At 40.3% G+C, this 26429-nt stretch overlaps 1 protein-coding gene across 2 annotated transcripts in view; it reads right to left on the bottom strand.

The window, feature by feature from the left end:
• Positions 1-26429, bottom strand: part of OTUD7A (OTU deubiquitinase 7A) — a 372559-nt gene that overhangs the window by 162710 nt on the left and 183420 nt on the right. The window contains exon 2 of one of the 2 annotated variants that reach the window (XM_019460020.2): positions 21722-21849. The exons of the other annotated variant lie outside the window; for it this stretch is intronic. The gene's annotated coding sequence lies outside the window, so the exon portion shown is untranslated. The remainder of the gene's footprint in view (positions 1-21721; positions 21850-26429) is intronic. 2 annotated transcript variants of the gene reach the window in all.

A 26429-nucleotide genomic window follows, 5' to 3' on the forward strand; every position in this document is an offset into this window, starting at 1 on the left:
TAAGGTGGTATCTCATTGTGGTTTTGATTTGTATTTCTATGGCTGTTAAATTTATATTCTGCTATTTTACAAAATCCTAATGTTTATAGAAATTTTTCCAAAGCTTCTTTTTCTAGTTATACAATCATATCAGATGAAAATAGAGATTGTGTTACCCCCTTAATTTTCAATTCTTAAGCCTTATTTTCTCTTGCCTGATTGAGTTGACTAATTCAATATAATAGTAAATATTAATAGAAATAATGGGATTTGCTTTACTCCTAAGTTTAGCAGGAATAATTTTGGTATTTCTACATTGAGTAAGATGGTGGCTCCTGGGTTTTGAACTATCTACACATACATGCCCATACATATGTTTAGATAGCATCCATATGCCTTAATCAGTGGTCTTGTCATGAATGGATGTTGACTTTCACTTTCTTTTTTGTTAAGCTCTATTAATATGATAAATTCTATTAATGGACTTAAATATTGAACTTTACTCATATTTCTAGAATAAATCTTTTTTAAAATGTTTATTTGGGGGGTGTACAGAGCATGTGCGAGTAGGGGAGGGGCAGGGAGAGAGGGAGAGAGAATCCCAAGCAGGCTCCACACGTACCCTGGAGCCTGACATGGCGCTTGATCTCATGACCATGAGACCCTGACTTAAACCAAAATCAAGAGTTGGATGCTTAACTGACTGAGCCACCCCAGCACCCCTGTAATAAATCTTTAATAATCCATTGGTATTTCTTTTTTATGTTGCTTTTGATTCAGTTCGCTAATTTTTATTTAAAATTCCTACATTGATATTAATGCATTAGCTTGATACATTTTTTTTAAATTTTTATGTGCAATCTGTGTCAGGTATTATAGCCATTATACACAAAACAAAATTAGAAGCTAATTTTCCTTCTCAATTCTCTTGCAATAACCTAAGTAGCATTGGAGTCATCTGATATTGGAAGATTAGACATTCCCTCTGTTCTTGAGGCTTTTTTGGGATAAACTCTTTTACACCTTCTCTATTTTTCTGATGTTAATAACTCTGTTTAGACTTTCTATCTCTATAGGATTCAATTTTGTTAGACTGTATTTTCCTACAGATTTATCCATTTTATCTTGAGTTTCAAATTTATTTGAATGGAGTTGGACAATGAAAGCCATTCTTCCCATGAGTCTAAATTCTGTCTGTGTCTAAATGAGGAAAATAACTACTACTTGCTCGGTGCCTACAATGACATTGACTGTATTAGATGTTTTATGGGTGAGCTAACTGTAATACAGACAACTTTACAAGGGAAAAAGCTTTGTTCCCTTTTACTGAAGAGCAGACAGCTCAGTGGCAGACTTAGGAGTCTCACGCAGATCCACTTTGATCCAAAGGTCACCATTCACCTTCCCTTTATAATAATGGTACAGGGGTCTTCAAATGTTCTCAAGTCAAAACATCTGGTACCTTTGAAATATATTATGTGTGAAGATGCATGATCAGAAGCAAAACATTTCCTTAGTTGACACTCAATTATACCTTTTAATGATTTTCTCACGGTATGGAAAAATGGAAGAAAAGTCCCTCCTAAAATTTATAAATGAATGAATGAATGAATGAATGAATAAGTATGTACTTATTTTTGAGAGATGAAGAAAAAAGAAGCAGGGGAGAGATAGAGGGAGACAGAAGATCCAAAGCAGGCTCTGTGCTGACTGCAGAGAGCCCGACACAGGGCTCGAGCTCGTGAACCACGAGATCATGACCTGAGCTGAAGTTGGATGCTTAATCGACTGAGCTTCCCAGATGCCCCTAAAATTTATATTTTTCGGAGTAGTAGTGAGTATAGGATATACTGAGGTTTTCTCTTGTGTGCACTGAAATGATATATTCATCAGTGAAATATCTGATTCTTCAGAGTTCTTAATACAAGAGCAGATGTACAGCTGTTACCATGTTCATGGCTTATGATCTCCCAAGATTTATAGACTGTTCTGTGTCATTTCCTGCCTTGAACTCACATTAAAGACTCTAGGCAATTCTTAAAGAATTTACAAGGAATAATAGCCACTAATTTTGACAATAATATTTTCACATGGAAGTTAATTTTTAAGACCATGAGACAAACCCTTATTGTGACTTGTAGAGAGCAGCTCCATCCTTGCAACTGTGTAATGTGCCCACACCCTAGAATGATCACCTTCCAAGGGAACTTGGATGTCAGAGGCATGATCTCATCCCTGCAAATCTGCAGCAGGCTTTCCTGCACAAGTCCAAGCCTCCAGCACTGGAATGCCTGTAAGACTCCCTTGCTTTGCAGGATTTATGTTTTTATTCTCCAGGCTCACAAATCTAGCTGTTACACTGGAATAAAATATGAGTCTGACCAGATCAGTGTGCCAGCAACAGGGTTTAAAAGGATCCGAACAATGCACTAATCGAGTTTATATTTATTATTAGTAGTAACTATATTACTACTACTAATAAATAATATTAGTAATATAAATTACTAATAAATTAGCATTATATTATAATTAGTATATATTATTACCATTTATTTCATCATTTTATTCAGCTCTCCTTCTGGGAAAAGACATTTTCTATTTTCTATTAACTGTCTATTTTCTAGACAGTTTTCTATTAGGTTAAAAGAGCCTAAAGGTCAAGCCCTCTCCATGTCCCTCTCCTTGTCATCATGATATGAAAGGAACCCTTTGAACACTGCATGTATGTCTTGAGCTGCTACCTCTGTCTATTTGCCTCCTTTTCTCTCTCAGAGGGCTTCCCTAGAGGGCAGAATTCATGTTTTATTTGTCTTAATATCACCATAAATTGGAGTATACCAGAATATTAAATCTAAGTTCCTACTCCATTTTGATGGGTAGACATGAAAATAACCATAATTCATCTTCGATTGGGATAAATACTATTTATAAGAAAAATTATTAGAATACTATAGAGGAACAGTTCTTTCTGACCAACTAAATGAAGAAGGCCAAAGGAAGATGAGTTTTTCAAAAGGATTAGGAAGACTGAAAAGACATTTCAAGCTGGATGAGCACCACAAGCAGAGACCAAGAGGCACAAACACATTTGCACATCCAGGGGCAGAAGAGACAGTGGGCACAGAGACTGTACATAAAGGTTAGGGTCAGACCCTGTGGGATGTCTGGATAAGTAGCTGGACTCTAACATGAGGCCAGTGGGAAGCCACTGGGAATTTCTAAGGAGAGAATAGACATGTGCTTGAGGAAAACAAAGACACAAAAATTTGGTAACCAAGTGGAAAAATGGATCAAAAGCATATAAAGAAATGGGAAGGTACCCATTCATTTTCTTAGATGTTGCTCAGCTTATATCCATTCCTCTACTGCTGGTAGAACCTTGGTTTATCCTGTAGCAGCAAAGAACCCTTGATTTTCAGAGAAAACTGAATTCCTAGCACCAGGGGATGAATCAAGATGGGTCAAAGCCAGTCATTATTACTCTTTTCCCTTGATCTGGGATTCACCAGTCTTGATGTAGCCATAATGAATGATTCCATCTACTGATGGAAACAGAAGTCAACTGCACTGAGTTTATTATGAGTTTTTGGGTAGGTTTATGCTTACCTGATAGAAGGGGATAGGCTTAACTGTAACAGTCCCTTCTTACTTTGCCTTTCCTCCTCCTTTCTTAAGCAAGGAATTGATATCTGCAAGTATAACCATCATCCTGGGACTATGAGGTAGAAAGCCAGAGGACAAGACCCAACATGCAAAGATAGTAGAAAGCTTATCCCTGATGATATCAGAGAACATTTGCCCCAGACCTAGACCACACCTCTGGACTTCCGATTATTTTTCTCATATAAGTAGCTATTTGTTTAAGCCAAATAAGTCAAATAATTAAATACTTGTAGCTAAACTTATTAGTTGCTACATGAAGGTAGAATAATTCAGATGTCAGAATTAGAAAAGAAGTAACAGAAAAGAGAAAATCATAGGCCAGTGTTATTTATAAACATATATGTAAAGTTTAAAATAAAAGATTAGCAAATGAATCTGAACTGTAGCCAAAGACATAAAAAGACACAAAAGGGGCCTGGCGCTGTAGCACCAAGTGTCTTGGATAATGGTGATGAAGGATAGATGGAGACTTAGGTAGAAGGAGAATAGTCTGTGGGAATTTCTGGAGCTGCCATGTGGCCATCCCTGGAATGCCTCACTCCTGACTCACACGAGAGTATGAGTCTTACTAACCCCCCTATTATTTCTTCTGTTACTAACAGCCAAACATAATTCTAATGCCAATGTGCTATATTAACAAATTCCAGGAGAAAAATTATATGGTTATCTCAAAAGGTGCCAAAAAGTCCACATTCATGCATTATATCAACTCAAAACAAACCACGAATTAACAAAGGGATTTGATCCTGGGAGTGACATCACTAGGATGGTAACATAGGTTATTCTGACTTCACTCCCCTTCGCAAGAAAAACTAACAACTATTCAAGAACAAGACAATACTGAGAGAATCTTAGAATATGGGGGGGGGGGGCACTTCACTCCCCACCCCCTGCAGCACAGAGAGCAAGACAGACTGCATTAGAAGGATAAGTGAAGCAGCTCCATGTTAATCACATCGCCTCAGCCCCAGGCCAGTGTAGCACCACTGAGAGGTCCCCCTTTATCTTCTGGTTCCTCCAGTGGGAAAAGAAAACCCAGGGGGGACAGCCAGCTGGCCCAGCATGGGGGTTACTTTGCTGGAGTCCTTACTCTGATCCCACACCACGGGAATTACAAGGGAATCTGTAGGGCTCAAACATTGTGAATCTGACTGTCCCAGAAAAGGGGGAGGAGCTTGCAATCATCAGCAAATGAATCCAAACAGTACAAAAAGAAATAAAAAGATGAAGATCATGTTGGCAGACTGAGCTCATACCTGCAGTGTTCCAAGCAGTAATCCCAACCAGTGGTTTTGTTCATCTGCAGAGGGCACACTGACCTTGGAACTCAGCAGGGTGCAGATCTGCCTGATTTGGTTCCTCAAAGGAGGAATTTTGCCAGCCCCAGGGTTTGGTTTGCCCACGCTCAGGCAAGGAGCTGAATCACAGCCCCATGTGTTGTGGAGAGTGTCTTCCAGCCCCATCTGACCAGAAGGGCTGGAAGCTTTGGAAGCTGTGCAGCCCAGCTGTGTTTGAGCCCAGAGGTGAGCAGACAGAGCCGAATGTCCCAGAGCAATGCTCTACCAGGCATTATATACCTGTAGGGGATTCATTCACAGCCAAGGCTGAGGGTAGCTCCTGGCCCTTCCCAACTGGAGTGCCTGTCTGGGAAGTGGAGCCTGGAGCAGCCCCTATCACCCCTCCCGTCCAGGCAAAGGAGCTGACACAGTCCCATCCACTGTGGAGAGTGTCTCACAGCCCTATCTGACCAGAAGGGCTGGAGACAACTCCTGGAAGTAATCAAAAGTATGAACTTCCAGTTATAAGATAAATAAGTACTAGGGATATAAGGTACAACAGGATGACTATAGCCAACACTACTGTATCATATACAGGAATATTTTTTTCCTTTTTTTCTTTCTTTTGTTTTTATCATATCTATCCAAGAAGATGGATGTTAGCTGAACCTATTGTGGTAATCTTTCCACAAAATATGTAAATCATACCATCATGCTATATGCCTCAAATGTATATAGTGATGTATATCAATTATTTCTCAATAAAATTAGAAAAAAAAGGGTAATGATCCCCAACTTATAAGACTTGTCCCTACCTAATAATGAAAAGTTTAGAAATAATTCTGTCAAAGTTCAGAACAAAGCCATGACTAAATATTAGAACATATGTGAACATTTTAAATGGCTGGAACAAGATCAACATACAAAACCCAATACCTTTTCTACATATCAGCATTAGCCAATTAAGCACTAAAACAAATTTAAAAGATCCATTTTATATTAGCCAACACCAAAAAGAAATTCTTATAGTTAACTAAGGATAACATAACAAAATGAGAGAAACCTTTTTGTTTTTGCTTTTGTTTGCAGAATACGGTCTTTATTGGAGGAGAAAAAGAAAAACAAATGACTATATTTTCAAGATGCCAATCCCCATATTTATAATAAATTCCATGCAATCACAACAGAAGTTTTATGAAAGTTAACAATTTCTAAAACTTAGAAGAACAAAGAAGTAAATTCTAAGATAACTTTGATTAAGACCAAAGTGGTTGCAGAAGTTTGTCCCATGTTGTGTCAAACATGAAAGTACTATGGGGTACCTGGATGGCTCAGGTTAAGCATCTGACTTCGGTTCAGGTCATGATCTCACAGTTTGTGAGTTCAAGCCCCACACTGGGCTCTGTGCTAACAGCTCAGAATCTGGAACCTGCTTTGAATACTGTGTCTCCCTCTTTCTCTGCATTTCCCCTGCTCACACTCTGTCTCTGTCTCTCTCTCTCTCAAAAAAAGAAATAAACATTAAAAAAAATTTAAGTACTGTGATTAAAGCAGCTTGGTATAGGGGCAGACAGAGTCACATAGACCAATGGGGGAGGGCAGGAAACACAGATATGTCTCCATGTGTGCATGTGTGCATGAGTGTGAGGGAGAGAGAGAAAGAATGAAGAGGAGGAGGAAGTCAAGAGGCAGAGAAAGGGAGGGAGGGAAGAGAAAAGGGAACCAGGAAGAGAATTTGCTATATGATTATGGCAGGTGCTGTTAATTTTTGATCTAATACCCATTCCCCTTGTTAGTTCATAGCTACTTGCTTTTGTTCCTGGCTGCAGTGTACTCAGCCCCATATAATCAGTCATGATTGGTCTAAGCCAATCAAGACAATTCTGATTTCTGCTTTACCAGCTTTTCTTGCAGCTGAAAGTATCCAGATAACCAGTTTTTTTCCCTCTCCACAAGCCCTAAAATTGTAAAAAGAAATATGCTAGGCTACTTTAAGTGAACATTTTGCTTTTCTAATAAAAGGGGCATGCAGAGAATTCTCCATTCTTCTCACCTTGAAAGGGATGCAAAAGGAAAGCTGTGCCAGCCTGTGATCATGAGGGAAATGTAAAGAGAATTTGAAAGGTGCTGCCCTGACATCACTGAGGAGCCAGCCCAAGGTGAGCACTGACCGCAGACTCTGATGAGTGAAAAAAGAAGATATCTAGTTAACTTGTTAACTTGACTGTCATTCGAGGTTGACGGCATGGCTATCTGATAGAATGATAAACAGAGAATCTCCTAAATTTGTGGAAATCCAGTGATGATGGGACAATACCATAAAATAAGGTAGCAGTACATTTGGAAAAAAAAATTAGGCTTCCCACATTATGCCATTTACCAACAAATTCCACATGAGTAAAATATATACAGATAAGAAATAAAACTATAAGTGCACCAAAGGAAAGTGTAGGTGAGTATGCTTATGACCTTGAGGTAGGAAAGTGAGCTGCAGGACCTGCTTGAGGTTGACCACATCCCATTCCTCTTCCTCAGGGAACACATTTCCAGATTATACTACATGGTCCCCATGCAGCTGTGTGTGGCCATGTGACTACATTCTGGTCAATGGAATGTGACATGGAAGTGATGTGGGCCATTTCTAGGACTGGCCCCAACCCCTCACCACATTGGATCTTTCGCTTCTCTCTTATCTCTCACTTGCTACCTCACTAGAGAGGATTCCGTGGAGAGTCTGAGACCCTGAGTGATGAAGCATGGAAGGCACATGGTATCGTGTGAATCTGGGCTCTCCATGCAGTACATTGGGCTGACATGGCGAGAAATAAAGCTGTATTTGTTTCAAAGCACTGGGATTTGGGGGAATGTTTTTTGTAGCATTTGGCCTGCCCTGACAAATACAGGAACCCTTCTCGAGGCAAAAAGGCCCACAAAAGAAAAATTTGATAAAACTAATAATAGCAAAAATATAAAATCAATAAACAAACTTCCTAATGACAAAAAATACCATAGAAATGTCGAAGTTATATAGTAGAACAGAAGATTTTGAAAATTATATAATAAATAGGGGTTGGCACTCAGAATAGATGATGAAACACTCCAAAATAATTAGATAAAGACACATGGACCAATAGAAAAGCAGCAAGTTAGAATATGCAATTGAAAAGAAACGACCCATCAGCATGTGAAAAAATAATCAACCTTAGTTAATAATGAGGAACTTACAAATAAAAGTATAAAATAACCATGAATGATGCCTATCCACCCCCAAAAAAATTAAGTTTGAAAACATGATTCCTGGTGAGGTGAATTGGGTAGTTTTTTACACTGCTATAGGTAGTATTTTGGGCTAGTGGTGAGGTCAGTGGAGGGCATTTTTGTTTTCAGTATCTAAATTAAAATTTTTTTTAAGTTTATTTATTTATATTGAGAGAGAGCAAGAGAGTGAGAGAGAGAGAGCAAGCGAGAGAGAGAACAAGCACAAGCGGGGAAGGGGCAGAGAGAAAGAGAGACAGAATCCCAAGCAGGCTCTGTCCTGTTCGCGCAGAGCCAGACATGAGCCTTGAACTCATAAACTGTGAGATCATGACCTTGTGTGAGATCAAAAGTCAGATGCTTAACCGACTGAGCCACCCACGTGCCCCAAGTATCCAATTTTTTTTTTAATGTGCATACTCTGTAACTCTACAATTCTGTCTCTCAGTATCTTCCTTAAAGTCAACCTTGCTCATGTGCATGAAGAAGCATGTATAAGGGTGTTCCTTGCAGCACAACTAGAAATATAAAAAACAATTGTTTGTTAGTAGGAGGATGGTTCAATCAAGTATGACCCATCTAGAACGTGACCCGTGATATAGGTGTTAATATGGAAATTTCTCTAAGGCATATGAGAATATCCATGTATTATAGTGTGATTTACAAATGCAGAAAGGAAAAAAAATCTCTTGTAGATAAATGTCTGCAGGAGGCACACGTGCTATGATTGTGATGGCCTCTCAGCAGTGTGGGGCTGTGGGAGGGAGTGGAGTAGGGTTTTTACTTTTACTTTATGGCTTTCTAAGCTCTTTGCCTGTGTGCTCAGGTAATACACTATATTTATTTATTTTTTTATTTTAGAGAGAGAGGGAGAGCAAGCAAGGGAGGGGCAGAGAGAGAGAGAGAGAGAAAGAGAGAGAGAATCCCAAGCAGGCTCCATGCTGAGCACCCTCAATGCAGGGCTCAATCCCATGACCCTGGGGTCATGACCTCAGCAGAAATCAAGAGTCAGATGCTCAACTGACTGAGCCATCCAGGTGTCCTGAGTAATACACTATATTTTAAACAATGTTTTCCACTGAAGCTATTGAATAAAATATGCCAGACGTGACAGGACCTGAATTAAAACATGGAAGCATAAATGAACAAGAGAAGAACAGAAAGATTTGGTTTGGTTGGACACGTGCTCAGTATTGAGAAGCAAAGGAGATAGTGTGCAGAGCACAGATCTTGGAGAAAGCTAGAGACAATTTTGAATTTCAGCTCTGCCATTCTTTGCAAGTGGGATCTTTGGGAAGTCACTAAACATTTTTGAATCTATTTCCTCATCTATACATGGGGAAGATGCTACATCTTTCTCATAATTTTATAAGGCTTAACAAAAGTTAAAAATCTATCTATCAATCAGATTTCCCTGCCTTGTCATAGCAACTGACACAGAGTCTCAGTGCCTACTAGTTTATCTCCCCACCTTTTTCTTTTCCCATCATTCCTTTATTTCTCCACTTCTATACTCAAATGCTGTTAACTGAGCCCTTGCTCTGTGTTAGGTGCCAAAGATACAATCCAAAATCAGATATGATCTCTGCCTTTGAAGAATATTGAGGTTAGTGGCCTAAAAAAATTAAAGAAGCAGGTACAACATGCAGTGCTTAGTGATATTAGAGAGACAAGATGGCAAAAATTCATTGGCAAGGAAGCTGCCCTCTGCTGGAGTGCAAGAGAGAAAGACAATGACTCTGAGGGAGTTATCCCTCATGAGAAAACCACTGTAGGACTAGGAATTGTGTAGGTTAGGGGTAGAGGGCTGGTCTTTGTGCGGGTGTAGAGTGGGGCAGTGTGGACAGAGCCAAAAAGATAGAGGAAGATGTGTACAAACCTGGAAGACAACAGAGCAAGGACATATTCCAGAAACAAAACTGTAAGTTTACAAAATTCATACAAAAGAGACCAAAGATAACCTAAATAAATGGCAAGATGTACTGTCTGCATGTACTGGATGTACTGTACTGTAAGATAAAGGACAGTTAAAATGTCAATCATTCTCATATTGATCTATGAATTCAATGCAATCTCAATCAACATTGCAGAAGGATTCTGTGTAGACAAGAGCAAGCTGTTTCTAAAATTCATATGAAAAGATAAAGGAGCTAGATTAGCCAAAACAATTTTGAAAAAGAAGACAATGTTTGAGGATTCACACTACCCAATTTAAAATGGATTATAAGCCTACACTGGTGAAGATAGTAGGAATTGGACAAAGGTTAGACACATAGATCAATGGAATGGAAAATAGACAACAGCTTTTTCACAAAGGTACAAAAGCAATCCAATGCAGAAAATACTAACTTCTCAACAAATGGTGCTGAAAAAGTGGAGATCAATATACCAAAAAAAAAAAAAAAAAAAAAAGGAAAAGGAAAGAAAGGAGGAACAAAAAAAGAAACTCAATATATACATCACATAATACATAAAAATTAATTCTAAGTGGATTATAAGTCATGTATGCATGTATATTTAAGTGTTCACTTGCTAGTGGGTATATGTACATGCTTGTGTGCATGCATGTCCGTATGAATCTGTTCAGTGTTCAGGAGTGTGTGTGAGTTTCTGTGTGTCAGTGTCTGACTGTATGTTCATATGTTTAATTTGGGTGTGGGAGCACAGACATGCATGTGTGCATGAGTGTGTGCATGTGTATGCAAGTGTATGCACAGTGTGTGTAAGTATAGTGTGTGTCTCTGTGTGTGTTAAGGGTTGAGGTAGGGAAAGCTGTCTGAGACATTTGGAGAGAAGTACCAGTGGGCTGCACATTTACATTTGGAGGTTTTCAGCATACTTATAGTAAGTGAAACAAAGGGAACAGATGCCATAATTCTTTTCTATTAAAAATTATTTAAATTTCGGGGGGGGTTGCTGGGTGGCTCAGTTAAGCATCTGATTCTTGATTTCAGCTCAGGTCGTGTCTTACAGTTTGTGGGTTCCAGGCTTGCATCAGGCTCTGCATTGACCGTGCAGAGCCTGCTTGGGATTCTCTCTCTCCCTCCCTGTCCACCCCTCCTCTGCTCATGCTCAGCCTCTCACTCTCAAAATAAACATGAAAAAAAAATTTTTAGACTTACTTAAATTTCATGGGGTTCCTGGGTGGCTCAGTCAGTTATGCGTCAGACTCTTGATTTTGGCTCAGGTCATGATCTCACGGTTTGTGCCCTGCATGGAGCTCTGTACTGACAGCATGGAAACTGCTTGGGATTCTTTCTCCCTCTCTCTTTTCCCCTTCCTCTCTCTCTCTCTTAAAATAAATAAATAAACTTTAAAAAAATATTTAAATTTCACAAGCACAGGACAATTTCAGCTTTTGGAGTTTTATTTTTTTATAGGCTCATTATTAGTTGAATATTTATACATGTTAACAACTGATAAAATTCAGTGTGTTTTATCCAAATGTCTGTCTTTCTAAAAACAAACCAAATAAAAAAGGAAAAAAAAATAATCCCTATGGATGATATTATCCTGGATGATTGAAAATTTTAAGTAGATGACATCTAGATGAATGGATTTTTAAGAACCTACCCAGATTTCTATAATTAATTACCTGGCAACTTTGTGACCCAACGTGTTAATCTACTAGCTGTTCTTTTTGAGTTACCTAGGTTTTAAACATTAGTCACTATAGAGACACCTGTTTTAGGACATAAATCCACACCGGCATGCAAACAAACTAGGACAATTTACTTCTATTCCCTGGTTCTCATTGCTTCATATTTGAAATGAGGATAGTAGTTCCTATTATACATGGTTGTGGTGATGGTTACATAACACGATGTTGGCTTAGCGTGAGCACCAAAAAAGGGTAGGTACGATTATTATTGTTATTGCCTATTTACTTCTTTGCCAATATGCTCTTTAATAACTTTGAAACCTAATAGAACCCTCTGGAGTACCATTCTTTCAGAAAATTTGCTTCTGGTAGCTTTTGTATCATAGGAAAAGAACTTATAATTATTCAAAAGTTGTTTCTGTACTGAAATCGATGAATACGAAGTTCGACTTTACAGGTTCAGCTATTTGAGTCAAGAAAGAAAATGCCTTTTAAAGCAGAAAATATGTATGTCCGCACTCCCCTGAGGAAAGAACGTTGAAACCAATTTCCCTCAAATGTTAAGCATTGATGGGCTGGAGACTAAATGGCAAGCACTGCAGCTCCAGAGGAAACAGTCACAGCAAGTCTGAAGCAACGGATTGTCAACCAAAAAATTCTTTTGTCATTGTCATGAATGGAGTTTTTTTTTTTTTTTCTGAACTGCACGGTGTCCCCACAAATAAGCTGCCTCTGGGCTCAGCCCTCTCTAATCAATTGTCAGGGATGTAATCACAGCTACCAGAAAAGGGGAGAACAGGATGATGGAACAGGAATCAAGAAAGGAAGATTATTTTAAAGATTGTTAAAGAACGGGGACACGATAGGCAAGAAGGAGGGAGAAGGAAGATGGGAGAAATAGAGAAAGAAATGAAGGAGAGCTCAACTGAGAACAACAGCCCAAGTACAATCAACACTACACATTTCATAGATGCTGTATCAGTTACCTATTACTCTGAAACAAATTACTCCAAAATTTAGTGACTTAACATATTTATTATGTCACAGTTTCTCTGGTCAGGTATCAGGGTATGTATAACTGGGTCATGTGACTCAGAGTCTCTCATAGATTGCAACCAAAATGTTGGCTGGGGCTGCAGTCTTGCATAAAGGCTCCACCAGGGAAGGAACCCCTTCCAGGTTCACTCATGTGATTGTTGGCAGAATCATTTCTCGAAAGTCACTGAACTGAGAATCAATTTCTTGTCACATGGGATTTCCCCTGGTGAAACTGCAAAATGACGGCTTGTATCAGAGCAAGGACATGAGAAGAATCAGTGAGAGCATGTGCATAATGGAGCTTCCAGTCTTTTGTATCCTGATCTTGGAAGTGGCAGCCCATCGTATTTGCTGTACCCTGTTCATTGGGTGCAATTCACTAGGTGCAGCCCCCACACAAGGATGGGGGACAACACAAGGATGTAGATATCAAGAGGCAGGAATGATTGGGAGCCATGTCAGAAGCTTCCTACCACAGACGCCCTTGCAGCATCTATATGAGGGTTCAAGTTCATTGTGCAAGTCAAAAGGCAGCATCTTAATATGGTGCTACATGATCACTGATAATTTGTCAGGAATGTTTTTTTAAAAGTTATTTATTATTGAGAGAGAGAGAGAGCACGCAAGTAGAGGAGGGACAAAGAGAGAGGGAGAGAGAATCCCAAGCAGGCTCCACACTGTCAGAAAGAAACCTGATGTGGGGCTTAAACTCACGAACTGTGAGATCATGACCTGAGCTGAAATCAAGAGACAGATGCTTTACCAGGTGCCCCATTCATCTTTTTTTTTTTTTTTGGCTAATTGTAGAAAAATTTACTCTAAACTTGAAAAAAAGGGAAAAAATGGGGATTACTTGTGTTTTTGATATCCTGCTAAAACAGACTTATTATAAGCCTGTTTTATCTGATTCTGAAACTCTTGAGAAGTGTTACAACTCCTTATGTAACAACTAACGACTTACAAAGATGCAGAAGGTTTATAGCTCTGTAAAATTAGACACTAAGTTGCAAAAATTTATAACAATGTGATTTTTATTGCCCTCAGTACAAAAGTTAACCTTAGATAAAGTATTATTTTATTACCCTCTAGGGAGTTAGCTTAACATAGCATCTTATTTCTGTATTTCTTTTCTAGCTGACTATAAATTCTAGTTACTCAAGTGTACTTGGAGCCAGATCATTTATCTTTTGCTGGTTCCCTTATCAATGAGTTAAGTAAAGTTTTGGTGCATGCTAATAAATGATTTTGTCTGAGAACTGGGCTTTGCATGCTTTAGGAATTCCCACAAGGTACAGAGGGAATTCAGCAAAACACTGGAAAAGGATCCCTAGAGACACTGCTCTCCAGGCATTATCTTAACTGGCCACCCCACATGCACACATTCGTGGTGGCACAATGTCCATGTGGATGACAGGCCTCTCTGATCACAGAAGATTTAAAAACTGCCCCTGAGAATGTAAGCCTGTTAAGAATTGATATTCATTCTATCTCACTGGGGACTGTTCTTCTTTTCCATGGCTCGGCACCTGGGCTTTGAGGAGGAGGCCCCAAAGCTGGGTCTGGTTACTAGGGTTTCCTGATTGGTGATGCCAATGAGCCCACACTGAGGTACACACATTGCCATGGGCCTAAGAAAAAGCTGCATACAGAAATGCTACCCTAGAAGGTATAGCCAACATGGAGAAATACATTGACTCCAGGAAAGAAAGATCCAGAATATGACATACTATATACATTAAAGTTTTAAAAACAAGTATTCAGCTATCTCTGAACTCCTCTGGGAGACTCAGTCTACACAGATACTTGGAAGGCCATAATGGGATCAAGGACACAACTGCATTCTAGAAGATTACATGGTTCCAAAGAAAGCTGTAGGGGTAGGGGAGGTCAGTGTCACACATGGAAATGATCACAAAGGGATGCAGAGGCGAGGATGGTGACAACAGGGCATCCAACCTTGGCAGCAGGACCAGATCTAGGCTGGAGTGAGCAGGGAGAGCCTGGGCACCCCTGGGGCACATTAAGATTTTTCAAGGGACACGAGTGTGGAACACTTAAACAATCAACTTTCAGGGCACCTGGATGGCTCAGTTGGTTGAGTGTCCGACTTTGGCTCAGGTTATGATCTTGCAGTTCGATCCCTTGTTGGGCTCTGTGCTGACAGCTCAGAGACTGCAACCTGCTTCAGATTCTGTCTCCCTCTCTCTCTGCCCCTCCCCCACTCATGCTCTGTCTCTCTCAAAAATAAATCAACATTAAAAAAATGTAAACAACCAACTTTCACATTCTCAAATCCATATATAATCTATCCTAAAATCCATCTGTGGGTAAGACGCCTTCCCTGCAGGTTCTTCTTTCCCACGTCCTCCATTGTTCTGGAGTGCAAACCTCCAGATGCCACACAAAGGGACAGACAATGACTCCTTACACCAGAAGCCTCCTCCCCAGAAGCCTCTCTGTTATCCATCTCATTAAGACTGTTCCATGATACATTTCATTTTGTTTTTTAATTATCCTGTTTTGATCAACTTAACACTAATCAATACTACAAATGGTATTAGTAAAAAGCCAAATGAAATATTTTAACATATGTATGTGTGTGTTTATATATATATATATATATATATATATATATATATATATATATATATCTGTGTACCAAATATACACAAACAAATATGCCAAGACATGTGACAGGATAATCAGTGAATGTCTTTTAAGCAGAAAATTATGATAGATTTTTGTGGAGGATGTGGAATTTCATATTTCTATATAAATTCAAGGAGGAAACAAAATGGTGTAAACTTTCAAAGTGAAGGAAGGATCTATTTATTCTGTATTTTGAATGGGTGGTTTTTATATCCCGTTATGTGTGTACGTGTATGTGTGTGTGTGTGTGCATATATATTTTTTAATGCTTATTTATTTATTTTGAGAGAGAGGGAGAGAGAGAGAGAGTGAGAGAGCGAGCGAGAGAGAGAGCAAGCAGGGGAATGGCAGAGAGGAAAGGACAGAGAGAGTCCCAAGCAGGCTGCGTGCTCAGCATGACTGTGAGATCATGACCTGAACCAAGATCAAGAGTCAGACACTTAACCAACTGAGCCACCCAGATGCGCCTCCACAATGTATATTTTTTAAAAGTGCTAGATCTGAATGAAAAGTACAGCAAAGGGGATATAGTCAATAATATTGTAATAACCAAAGGGGTACATGCACTCCCATGTTTATAGCAGTGCTACTGACAATAGCCAAAGTATGGAAAGAGCCCAAATGCCCATCAACGAATGAACGGATAAAGAAGATGTGGTACATATGTATACAATGGACTGTTACTCAGTGATCAAAAAGAATGAAATTGTACCATTTGCAACAACGTGGGTGGAACTAGAATGTAGTATGCTAAGTGAAATAAGTCAGTCAGAGAAAGAAATATTGTATGATTTCACTCATACATGGAATTTAAGAAACGAAACAGATGAACATAGGTGAAGGGAGGCAAAAATAAGATAAAAACAGAGAGGGAGACAAACCATAAATGACTCTTAAATACAGAGAACAAACTGAGGGTGGCTGGCAGGGTGTTGGGTCAGGGGGAAGGGCTAAAGGGGTGAGGGGTACTAAGGAGGGCACTTATCGGGATGAGCCCTGGGTGTTATATGTAAGTGATGAATCACTAAATTTTATTCCTGAAATCATTATTATACTATATGTTAACTTGGATTTAAATTAAAAAAAATAAGAAATAAAATTTAAAATATAACATAATAATGTTTTATGGTGACAGATGGTAACTACACTTATCATGGGGAGCATTGTGTAATGTACAGAATTGTTGAATCACTATGTTGTATACCTGAAACTAACATATGTCAACTATACCTCAATAAAAAAGTGACGCATCTGTGCTGTTTTAAAATGTCATTATTGGGGCACCTGGGTGGTGCAGTTGGTTAAGTGTCTGACTCTCAACTTTGGCTCAGGTCATGATCTCATGGTTTGTGAGTTAGAGCCCCGCATTGGGCACTGAGCTGATTGTGCGGAGCCTGCTCGTGATTCTCTCTCTCCCTTTCTCTCTCACCCTTCAGCACTCTCTCTCTCTCAAAATAAATAAAGTTAAAAAAATAAAATGTCATTATTACAATATGAAAGAAATTACATCTTTGTCCCTATTTAAATTTATGATGTAAAATGTTAGACGTGCACTTGGATGTGTGCTTGTGAGCACAGGATTTCAAGACCAGCTGAGGGAGTGCATGGGTCACATGCAGACCTATCTGTGAGTACCAGATAAAAGGCTTATGAGCACAGGCAGCTGGATTCCACAGCTTCTGGAGCAATCCTGGGCTGGAGGGGAAAAGCCTCTGGTTTGATGGGAAGGCCAGGAGAGGGTCTGAAGGCCAGGGAAGGATGGCACAGGAGGACGCTCAGGTGGGACTGGTGTTAACCAGTCTTGTCACCCAGTTGGGAGGTAAGATGTAGTCAGTGGCACAGGGCCATGGGCTCCAAGGCCGGTCTCATTTCTCAGTGACTATCAAGTGCCTTTTGTGGGCACAATGAGCTTTAATTCTGGGCACATGAGAAAACCATGAAAAACAGACCAAAAATAATGAATCACAGATTTCTGGTCCTGACCCAAGGGACACAACCCCACAGACCACAAAGTGCCCTCAAGAGCAGCGCTGTGCTATTTCACAACGCAATTGTTGATAAAAACTGAGTCAAAGTGGGTGGGAGGACAGGGGAAGGGAGCTGAAAGTCACTGCTCACTATGAGCTAAGCATCCCCCTAGGTCTGCATACTTACAACATGATTTCTAGCATTCTTACCAAGTGTCACAGCTCTGGGAACTTTTCATGAATTAACTCACTTTGTCCTCAGCTGAGCCCCATGTGGAGGGCATCATCACCACCATCCCCATTTCAGAGATAAGGAAACTGAGGCCTAGAGAGCTGATTCACACTTGGCCCCCAGCCAGGCCTTGGTGTAACCAAGAGTTGGGCTTGAGGCCTATGGATGGAAACCACATTGGTGTATCCCTGGCAGCCCCAGTGGACGGGAACCTTAATTCCATCCTTGGGAGAGGAAGCTGGAGACACGTGCCTGCAGTGGGGCCATGCTGAGACCACTGCTCACCTTCCTCCATCTGCAGCTCCTTCTGCTCAAGGGGACATTCTGCTCAGTTTAGGACATTCAGAGGGACAGCCCTACTACAGGACTTCATGGGCTTTGGCGTTTGCCCTACGCAGCTCCTTTCTGACAACAGCAACTGTTGAGTGTGGACCCTGAGGGTCAGGAATAGGTTTTCTACATGGAATCCTTGGTGCTAAGTGCTGCTAGATGCACCAGTAGAAGAGGGAGGTGAACATTCTGTCCTGCCCTCCAACACTCAGCACCTGGAATCAAGGGACACATCCACTTGGAATCAAGTGGCACCTGGAATCAAGGGCAAATCCACTCTGGGAGGCCTAACCAACAGGGACAACTGTCTCCACTGGGCAGATGGGAAGCCATGGCAACCCAGCCAGATAGCAGGGAGTGAGCACCTGATCCCAGATCCTAGAACCAGACAGACCATGGGCTAGGACTTCACATAGATGGAAGGACATACCTGTCTCGCCCAGCACCTCCACCCTTTTGCTCCACATTTGGCACCAATGAGCAGAGCCTGGTTCCCCAGGCAGACATCAAGCCCTGGGCTCTACTGTCCTTCTCCCAGCCTGGGTGTGCCACCCCAGCCCTGTGGCTGCTTCAGGGCCCAGACTCTGTCCTTCCTGGGGAGGTATAGCTCACTGTGTGTGGGAGGGACATGGAAAGACATAGTGCCCTGATCACATCTGCCATAAAGAAAAATGGGGTCCCGGGACCCAGACAGAGATCTGTGCAGCCCTCAGGACAGTGGCTGTGGGAGTCCCCAGGAATAGGGAAGTCAAGGGAGCAGGAAGACAGAGACTCATGGACCTGCTCAGGCCACTGAGGAGGTCCCCCCCAGCAAGGCCTGGGACCTGCAAGCCTTGGGGAAGGGCTTCTCCACAGGGGTCTTTTTTCCTTGGCTGTTTCTATGTCATTTTCAAGAATACAGGTTAGGAGCATGCTACTCACTTAAGACCAGATAACTCAGGTTTCCAAGTGGACAGAGTTCCACAGGATGCACTGAGAAGAGAAGAAAGGCAGCTCTGATATTTCCACCCACACATTTGAATGAAACCCAAGTGATTTCCTCTGTGTTTACGCAGAACTGCACATCTGGGTTTTAACTGTGTTTCACTCAACCCTTAAACTATTATGTTGTGCCTATATCATGGTCCCTTCTCCAAGGAGCTCATCAAAGGGACACAGAGATAGGTGGAGGGTTCCTGACATGTTAACAGCTAAAAAGGAGGAAGATAGGAGGAGGAGGCGGTGGTGAGCCTTCTGGGAGACTTCGGGTTTATGCCCATGTAGAGATGTTACATCTGGGTCTTCAGGGCCCATCCTCTGCCATGGCTAACCTCAGGGTGGCTGGCCTGGCATCACCCAGAAAGTAAGAGAATGGGTGACACCTCAGAGGGGCCTCAAGCTCAGCCTCGAAAGCCACAAGCCAGGAAACATGCAGGATGAAGCATGCATGCCTACAATAGCCCTTCTTTGTGGAAACCAGCCCTCGTGTGCTTTCAAAAAGTCATGGGGAAGGAATTCAGGCAAGTAAAATTTTTAGAGGAAGCACTTTTCAGATACTCTAGCTAAAAATGTTCTCCAAGGGCAGTCTTTTTGTTTGTTTTTTTAAGACAGCCTAATCCACGTCCATGTGTTGTAGCTCCTAAACTAACATGTATTTTCTTGGTATAATTTCCAAAACATTCTCAAGGAAGATTCCAAGACAATGGAGCTCAAATAAACCCATGGGGACCTCATCTACACAGAAATAAACCTAATAATCTTCAAACAAAAAGTCCCATTGCTTGCTAGTGACTGAAAGGCAAAACTGCCAGCAGACTAGGCAGATCCAAGCCCAGTGAGGGGAAGGAGCAAAGCAATGAAGAGTGTTAGAAATAACCAGAATGGCAGAGTGGATACCATTAGGATGCTTCTCACTGATGAATGCTTCCTGTCTTGGGGATTTTGCATCTCTATGCAACCTTCTAACTTCAGGGACTTAAAAATATGACCACTCACATCCTGGGGAACCTCTGCCCTGTCATTCAGCATTATCAGCATTTTCGCTTAGGGTCTTATTCAGCTTTCAGGGATTACAGAAAATCTCAGGAGTGAAGCAGCATCCAGAGGCACTCAGCCTGTCCTCCCTGCCACTGATAATAAAAACTAATACTAAGTGAGGCCAACTGTGGGCTCCATCCCTGCCAGACACCCCGTGCAAGGGTTACTCTTTGCCTCCTAATTTTCATGATAAGGACACTGAGGGTTTATGAGATGAAGTATTTGCTCAAGGTCATCCAGTTAGTGTGTGCCAGAGATGGGATGCATATCAGACGCGCACCCAGACGGTCTAATTTCAGAGTCCTTCTCTTGACTGCTTTGATATATCCCCTTGTGCGGCAGCTCAAAACCACGGAAGAATGAAAAAAATAACGAAACCTATTGCAGGGAAGAAATGTGGTGCTGATTAACTGATTAGTTAAAAATCATCACACAACTGTCAATAAATGCTAATGTGGGTGAAAAATGGGCTAGGCAGGAGAATATTCACATGGTCTCAAAGTTTGCCCCACTGATTACTTATTAATTACAAGGGATAAAAACCAGTAACTTTATAAGGGAGAATTCTGGCAGAGACCAACTTAACCAGGTGAACAAACTTGTCATCACCATGCCCGGTTACAATGATATGGTGAACCCACTGCTGCATTGTAAACACACAAAACGTGTGTCTGTGCCTAGGGAGGAAGGAACAGCCAGGAAAATCCAGACTGTGAGACTCTGCTCAAAATAAATGGCTTATTAGGTTCTTCAACAACGTCAAAAATCAAAAAAGATAAAAGCAAAAGTAGCATTTTGATTTAGATTTAAAGACACCTAACCAAATTCAGGGCATGATATTTAACTGAATGCAAGATAGGGGAAAACAGCTACAAAGAATATTTTGGGAACAACCAGAGGTATTTGAATACTATATGTTGGATAAGATTACTTTATCAATGCTAAATTCCCCAGTGATAATGGTACTACAGTTTTGAAGTAAAAAGCCAATAGACTTAGGACATATTTGCCAAAGTATGTCATGATGTCTGCAACCTACTTTCAAATGATTCAGAGGAAAACACTAAACACACATATATGTACACACCCAAATATATATTCCATGTGTGTATGTGTGTGTGTCTATGTGGGTAAACAACTGGTAAATCTGAGTGAAGGATATATGGGTGCTCAGTTTCCATTTTTTTAATAGATTTGAAATTTATCAAAATAAAAGGCAGACAAAAAGAAAATGTTCATTCAAGGAGTCATAAGGCAAAAGCAATGCTATGCTTTTAATCAACTAGATGAAAATTACATTTTGGGATAAGAACTAAGAGGAAACATTAAAAAAGAAAATAATATGTGAAGGTGATAAGACTACTTTTGTTTATATTACTCTTACAGTAGTTTAAAAATCAATCATGGTAGCAACAGATGGCAACAGACTTAGTTGGTAAATTTTGTACTAGGTATAAATCAAATCACTTATTGGTCATTTACTACAATCATGTTTTTCTTTTTTTGAGAATAATGTTTATTATTCTAATGCAATACCAAACTCATTTCATAATCTTCTGAATGAACTTTAGTGAATAAATAACACTATCCCTGGCTTTAGATCTGATTCCCAGACAATTTTCTCCAAGGACCACTACAAGTGCTGTTGCTAGAGGTGTTGACTGCATTTGTCCCTCTGGCACAGTCACTAGGAACCCATGAACACGGAACTTACTTTTCAAACAGTGTGATTCTCTGGGGGTGTGTGGCAATCAGGCAGCCAGGGCAATGCTGCACCGTTCCTGCTGGAAATGGCCCATTGTTGCTCCAGTAGATGGTGTGGGACCACAACCCCTGAGGGCTCTGGAAAAGACAACAAGGATAAAGCAGAATGTTCATATTTCATTAAAAATGACAATTTAAAACTTCAGTGTTATGAATAATTTTTAATACATTTTAAAATTAAAATGTGAATATTTCAAATTTAAAAGTGATTTTAAATATTCAGTGTGAACTTGAAATGGTCTTGATAGTGAACCCCATATCTCTGACTCTCCCTTCTTAACACACCACCCCACCTTTTAATTTTTAAATAAATGCAGGCATCTAGAGGCAGGTCAGGATACACGCATGGGACAAGTCTGCTCAGTGGGGAAGTGTGAGAAGTGGCTGTGGGTTAGAACACAGAAGAAGTTCATGCACTGTGCTGATGTTCCAGAAGATCCTTCTGGATCTTCCCAGAAGGATCCTTCCCAGTCCTTCCCAGAGGGACTCCTAGACCAAAGCCTGACTTCTGACATTCCATGAGACCCTTGGGTGGTGTGGTCTATGAGGAGTCTCAAAGTTAGGAAACTGTTCATAATCCCTACCTGGACCATGGGGTATCTAAGCAGTCATAGTGATGACCACACCTTGGTCCTGACAGGATGCACAGTGCTCCACGTGGAGGGCAGAGTGTCATGAACAGCATTGTGAGTAGAGAGGGTCCCTGTGGACTACACCTTGTTCCAAGTGGGCACACCTTGTGCCACAGCATCTTGACTCCTGAGATCCACTCACTTATATGCAATGTAGAGTTTTCTTGCAAGCATCATAACCCTAGGACACTCTTAAGCTAGGAGGACTGTGACTTCACAGGTGCAGGGAGGGTACTAGGTCACACTTGGGCACCCTACATAGACCCACATGTGGTACAGGAACCCCGCTTTCCTACATGATAACACTTAGACTCTGGGTGAAGTCCAAGGATCCTGCCTGTGTCTATGGAATGCCCCTGTCCAGTGGTGTGCCCTGAGGCCTGGAATGATGTGTCTTGTCCCCACAGTTCCCAAGTACCCTGAGGTTCCAGACTCCTAGCTGGCTTCCCCTTTCACATCTCCCACCCAGATGGAGAAATCACAAATCTTCATACGCATAGGTGCTTTACTTTCAACATTTCGAAGCTAACATGATTTCTCTCTTTTTGGTGGTTTCTATTACTAATATAAAATATTTTGGTCTTGTGTATATATTCCCACCTTGAATTATACTCTACTGCTTGTCTTACTGCTCCTTGTTCTTTTTGTAATGTTGCTTGTGATAGTTTTGCCTATTCCTTTATAGTTTTACCTCTTTAGGCCATCTTTTTTTTCAGCTGTGTCTTATCTAAAACATTATAGATAAAATTTAATCCTTTATTCAATTTCAGAGTAGCTGTACTTTAGTTGGGGAATTTAATCTGTTCATTTTTATTTTTTTTTTATTTAAAAAAAATTTTTTTTAATGTTTATTTATTTTTGAGGCAGAGAGAGACAGAGCATGAACAGGGGAGGGTCAGAGAGAGAGGGAGACACAGAATCTGAAACAGGCTCCAGGCTCTGAGCCATCAGCACAGAGCCTGATGCGGGGCTTGAACTCACGAACCGCGAGATCATGACCTGAGCCGAAGTCGGACTCTTAACCGACTGAGCCACCCAGGCACCCCAGTTCATTTTTATTTTTTGAGTAGCATTAAGAGTAGGGTAGGTAGATGACTGGTGTATTTGGCTCATTCTTCGTCATCTGTTTTAGTGTTTTCTACTCCTCAAATTTTATGGTGTTAATTTCTTTACTGTCTTCAGCTGACTTGATTGGTCTTATTTTTCTTGTAATTTTTTTAGAAGTTATATATCTTATTTTTACTTCTAGCATTTATCTTAAGTTTGTTACACATATAAGTATATTAATTTTTTTTACCTTGAGAATTGATGAACAGATATTAGCCTCTAATTTCCAAACAGGATAAGACAATTATTTCAATGTAATTCCCTTCCCTTGCTATCTGTTATATTTTGTTTAAATTATTTAAAATACTCTGAATTGCTTTTAATTTTCATGCTTGTAGTTTCTGAAGAATAATTTCTTAACAGTTGCATTAAGCTTCATGGCTACATTGTTAAATTACAACATGTGACTGCATTTTCCTGTTTGTTAATTAATCATGTATAATTTATGTATCTTTTGTTTCTGCTTTATTGAATTAATTTTTTTATTTTACTATAGGGAGTCTCTGAGTAGCTCTTTCAAAATGGTTTCATGGATAATACATTTTCTGAATTCTTAAATAGAAATGGGAAGACACTAAATATAAAAGAATAAGAGTCAATATTGTCAGAACAATTTTGATAAAGAGAGCAAAGTTGGAGATACAATAGTTCCTGATTTCAAAACTTACTACAAAGCTATAGGAATCAAAACAGTGTTATATGCATGTAAAGACAGACATACAGAATGATGGGATAGAATGGAGAGTCCAGAAACAAGCTCTCACATCTATGGCCAAATGATTTTTCAATAAGAGTACCAAGACTATTCAATGGGGAAAGGACAATCTCTTCAACAAATGGTGTTAGGAAAACTGGATATCCACATGAAGAATGAAGTTGGGTCTTCACCTGATACCATATATAAAAATTAACTCAAAATGAACCAAAGACCTATATGTAAGAGCTAAATCTATAAAACTCTTAGAAGAAAATTAGGAAAAAAGCTTCATGATGTTGGATTTGGCAAAGATTTTTGGGGGATGACACCAAAGCATAAGCAATAAAATTTAAAAAAATGGACTTAACCAAATTAAAAAGTTCTGTGCATCCAAAGACACCATGAACAGAGTGAAAAAAAGGCAACCCATAGAATGAGAGGAAATATTTGCAAATCATATATGTGATAAGGGATTAATATCCAGAATACATAAAGAACTCCTACAGCTCAACCTAAAACCCAAACAGCCCCATTCAAAAATAAGCAAAGGACCTGAGTAGCCATTTCTCCAAAGAAGATATAAAAATGGCCAATAAGCACATGAAAATATGCTCAACATCACTCATCATCAGAGAAATGCAAACCCAAACCACAACGAGATACCCTTTCATACACATTAGAATGGTTATTATAAAAAATAAAAAAAAATCACAAGTGTTGGTGAGCATGTACAAAAATTGGAACCCTGTGCATTGCTGGCAGGAATGTAAAATGGCCTCTAAGGAAAACAATATAGCGGTTCTTCAAAAAAATTAAACATAGAATTACCACATGATCCAACAATGCCACTTCTGGGTATATGTCCACAAGAAGTGAAAGCAGGGGCTTGTATGCCCATGTTCACAGGCAGAATTATTCACAATAGCCAAGTGTGCTGGGACAGGCACAGAAGGGGTGGCTTTATTTTTTGGTCTCCCTGAGAGCTTTAAGAGAAAATTTTTTTTTCTTGGAAGTGAGTTTTAATTCACATATTGACCGTCAATTAGTCTGTCACTCAGGAAGGCACAAAAAAAGCATTGAGGTCTCAGGCCAAGTAGTATGCAGTTTTGTTTTCGGTTCTCTAATGGAATCAAAACGGTTCTCTAATGGAATCAAAACTTGCAGCATGTCCTGGCTAAATTCTAAGCAAATTTAAATTCAGGAAAAGTCTGTGACAACTTCCTGTAAATAAAGGGGAGATGTGCTTTTTACACCCTGATATTGTAAGTGCAAAATATGTCCATAATAAATTATGTGAAGGTCTGGTAGGCTGAAATGCTTTTCAAAATGCAAGTTCCTATAGAGGGAAATGCAAGAAAATTTCCAGTGATTTAAAAGCAATAAAGATCAGGAACACAATGAGGAGAGGGGAAAGGCTATCAGCCAAAACAAAGGGAAAGACCAATGCTTTGTGGGAACTATCATCCTAGGAGAACAATAGTTTCTAAAATAAAATAGCCATTTTAGACCTGTATCTATCTTAGTTCCAAAAGGTGGAATGTGGCTAGGTTGCAGACATCATCACATTAAGTCTGGTGGTGACTTTCATGACACCCCTGAATGTGGACAGAGGGCCTAGGAGTGTGCTTGGAAACCATGGATACAGTGCATGTATGGAAGCTTCTGGGTGAGAACCTAGATCCATAACTCCCACATTAAGGTAGAGAGAGGCCATTCCTGCTGGATTCTCTTCCCCTCACCCCACCTCTACTCTGTTGCAGAGTCAACTGGAAAGGCATCAGGGATGACCTGGGATTGGTACCAGCAGAGTCCCCTGCCAGTGTGCAGTCCTGGGAAGCCATTTCACCCCTGCTTCATCCATTACCTTGGGGCTTGGACTGTTTCAAGGCTCCTGGTGAAGACTGACAGGGACAGCCTCTGAAAATGCTCTTGGGACCTGAAGGGGCTTACAACTGTAAAGGGATGTTATTCTAAGGTAAAATGCAGGCACACAGGGGCTAAAGATGAAAGAAATTCAGACATGCTCCAGGTTTGGCTGCTTAGAAACAGAAAGTACAAAATGGGTTGCTACTGTCCAGCAGGGTAGCCAAGGTTGGCAGCTGCCCAGCGACTGCCCGTGGAACTCCAGGGCACACCCAGGGAGGTGTGTGAATGCTCTCTCTGGCATTTTCCCTCAGACTACTCAGACTCTGGGCTTCCTGCTCCCTCTCTTGCCTCCAACT

This window comes from Panthera pardus, unplaced genomic scaffold (genome assembly GCF_024362965.1).
Source record: "Panthera pardus isolate Hobbes unplaced genomic scaffold, ASM2436296v1 HiC_scaffold_24, whole genome shotgun sequence".
Taxonomy (NCBI): Eukaryota; Metazoa; Chordata; class Mammalia; order Carnivora; family Felidae; genus Panthera; species Panthera pardus.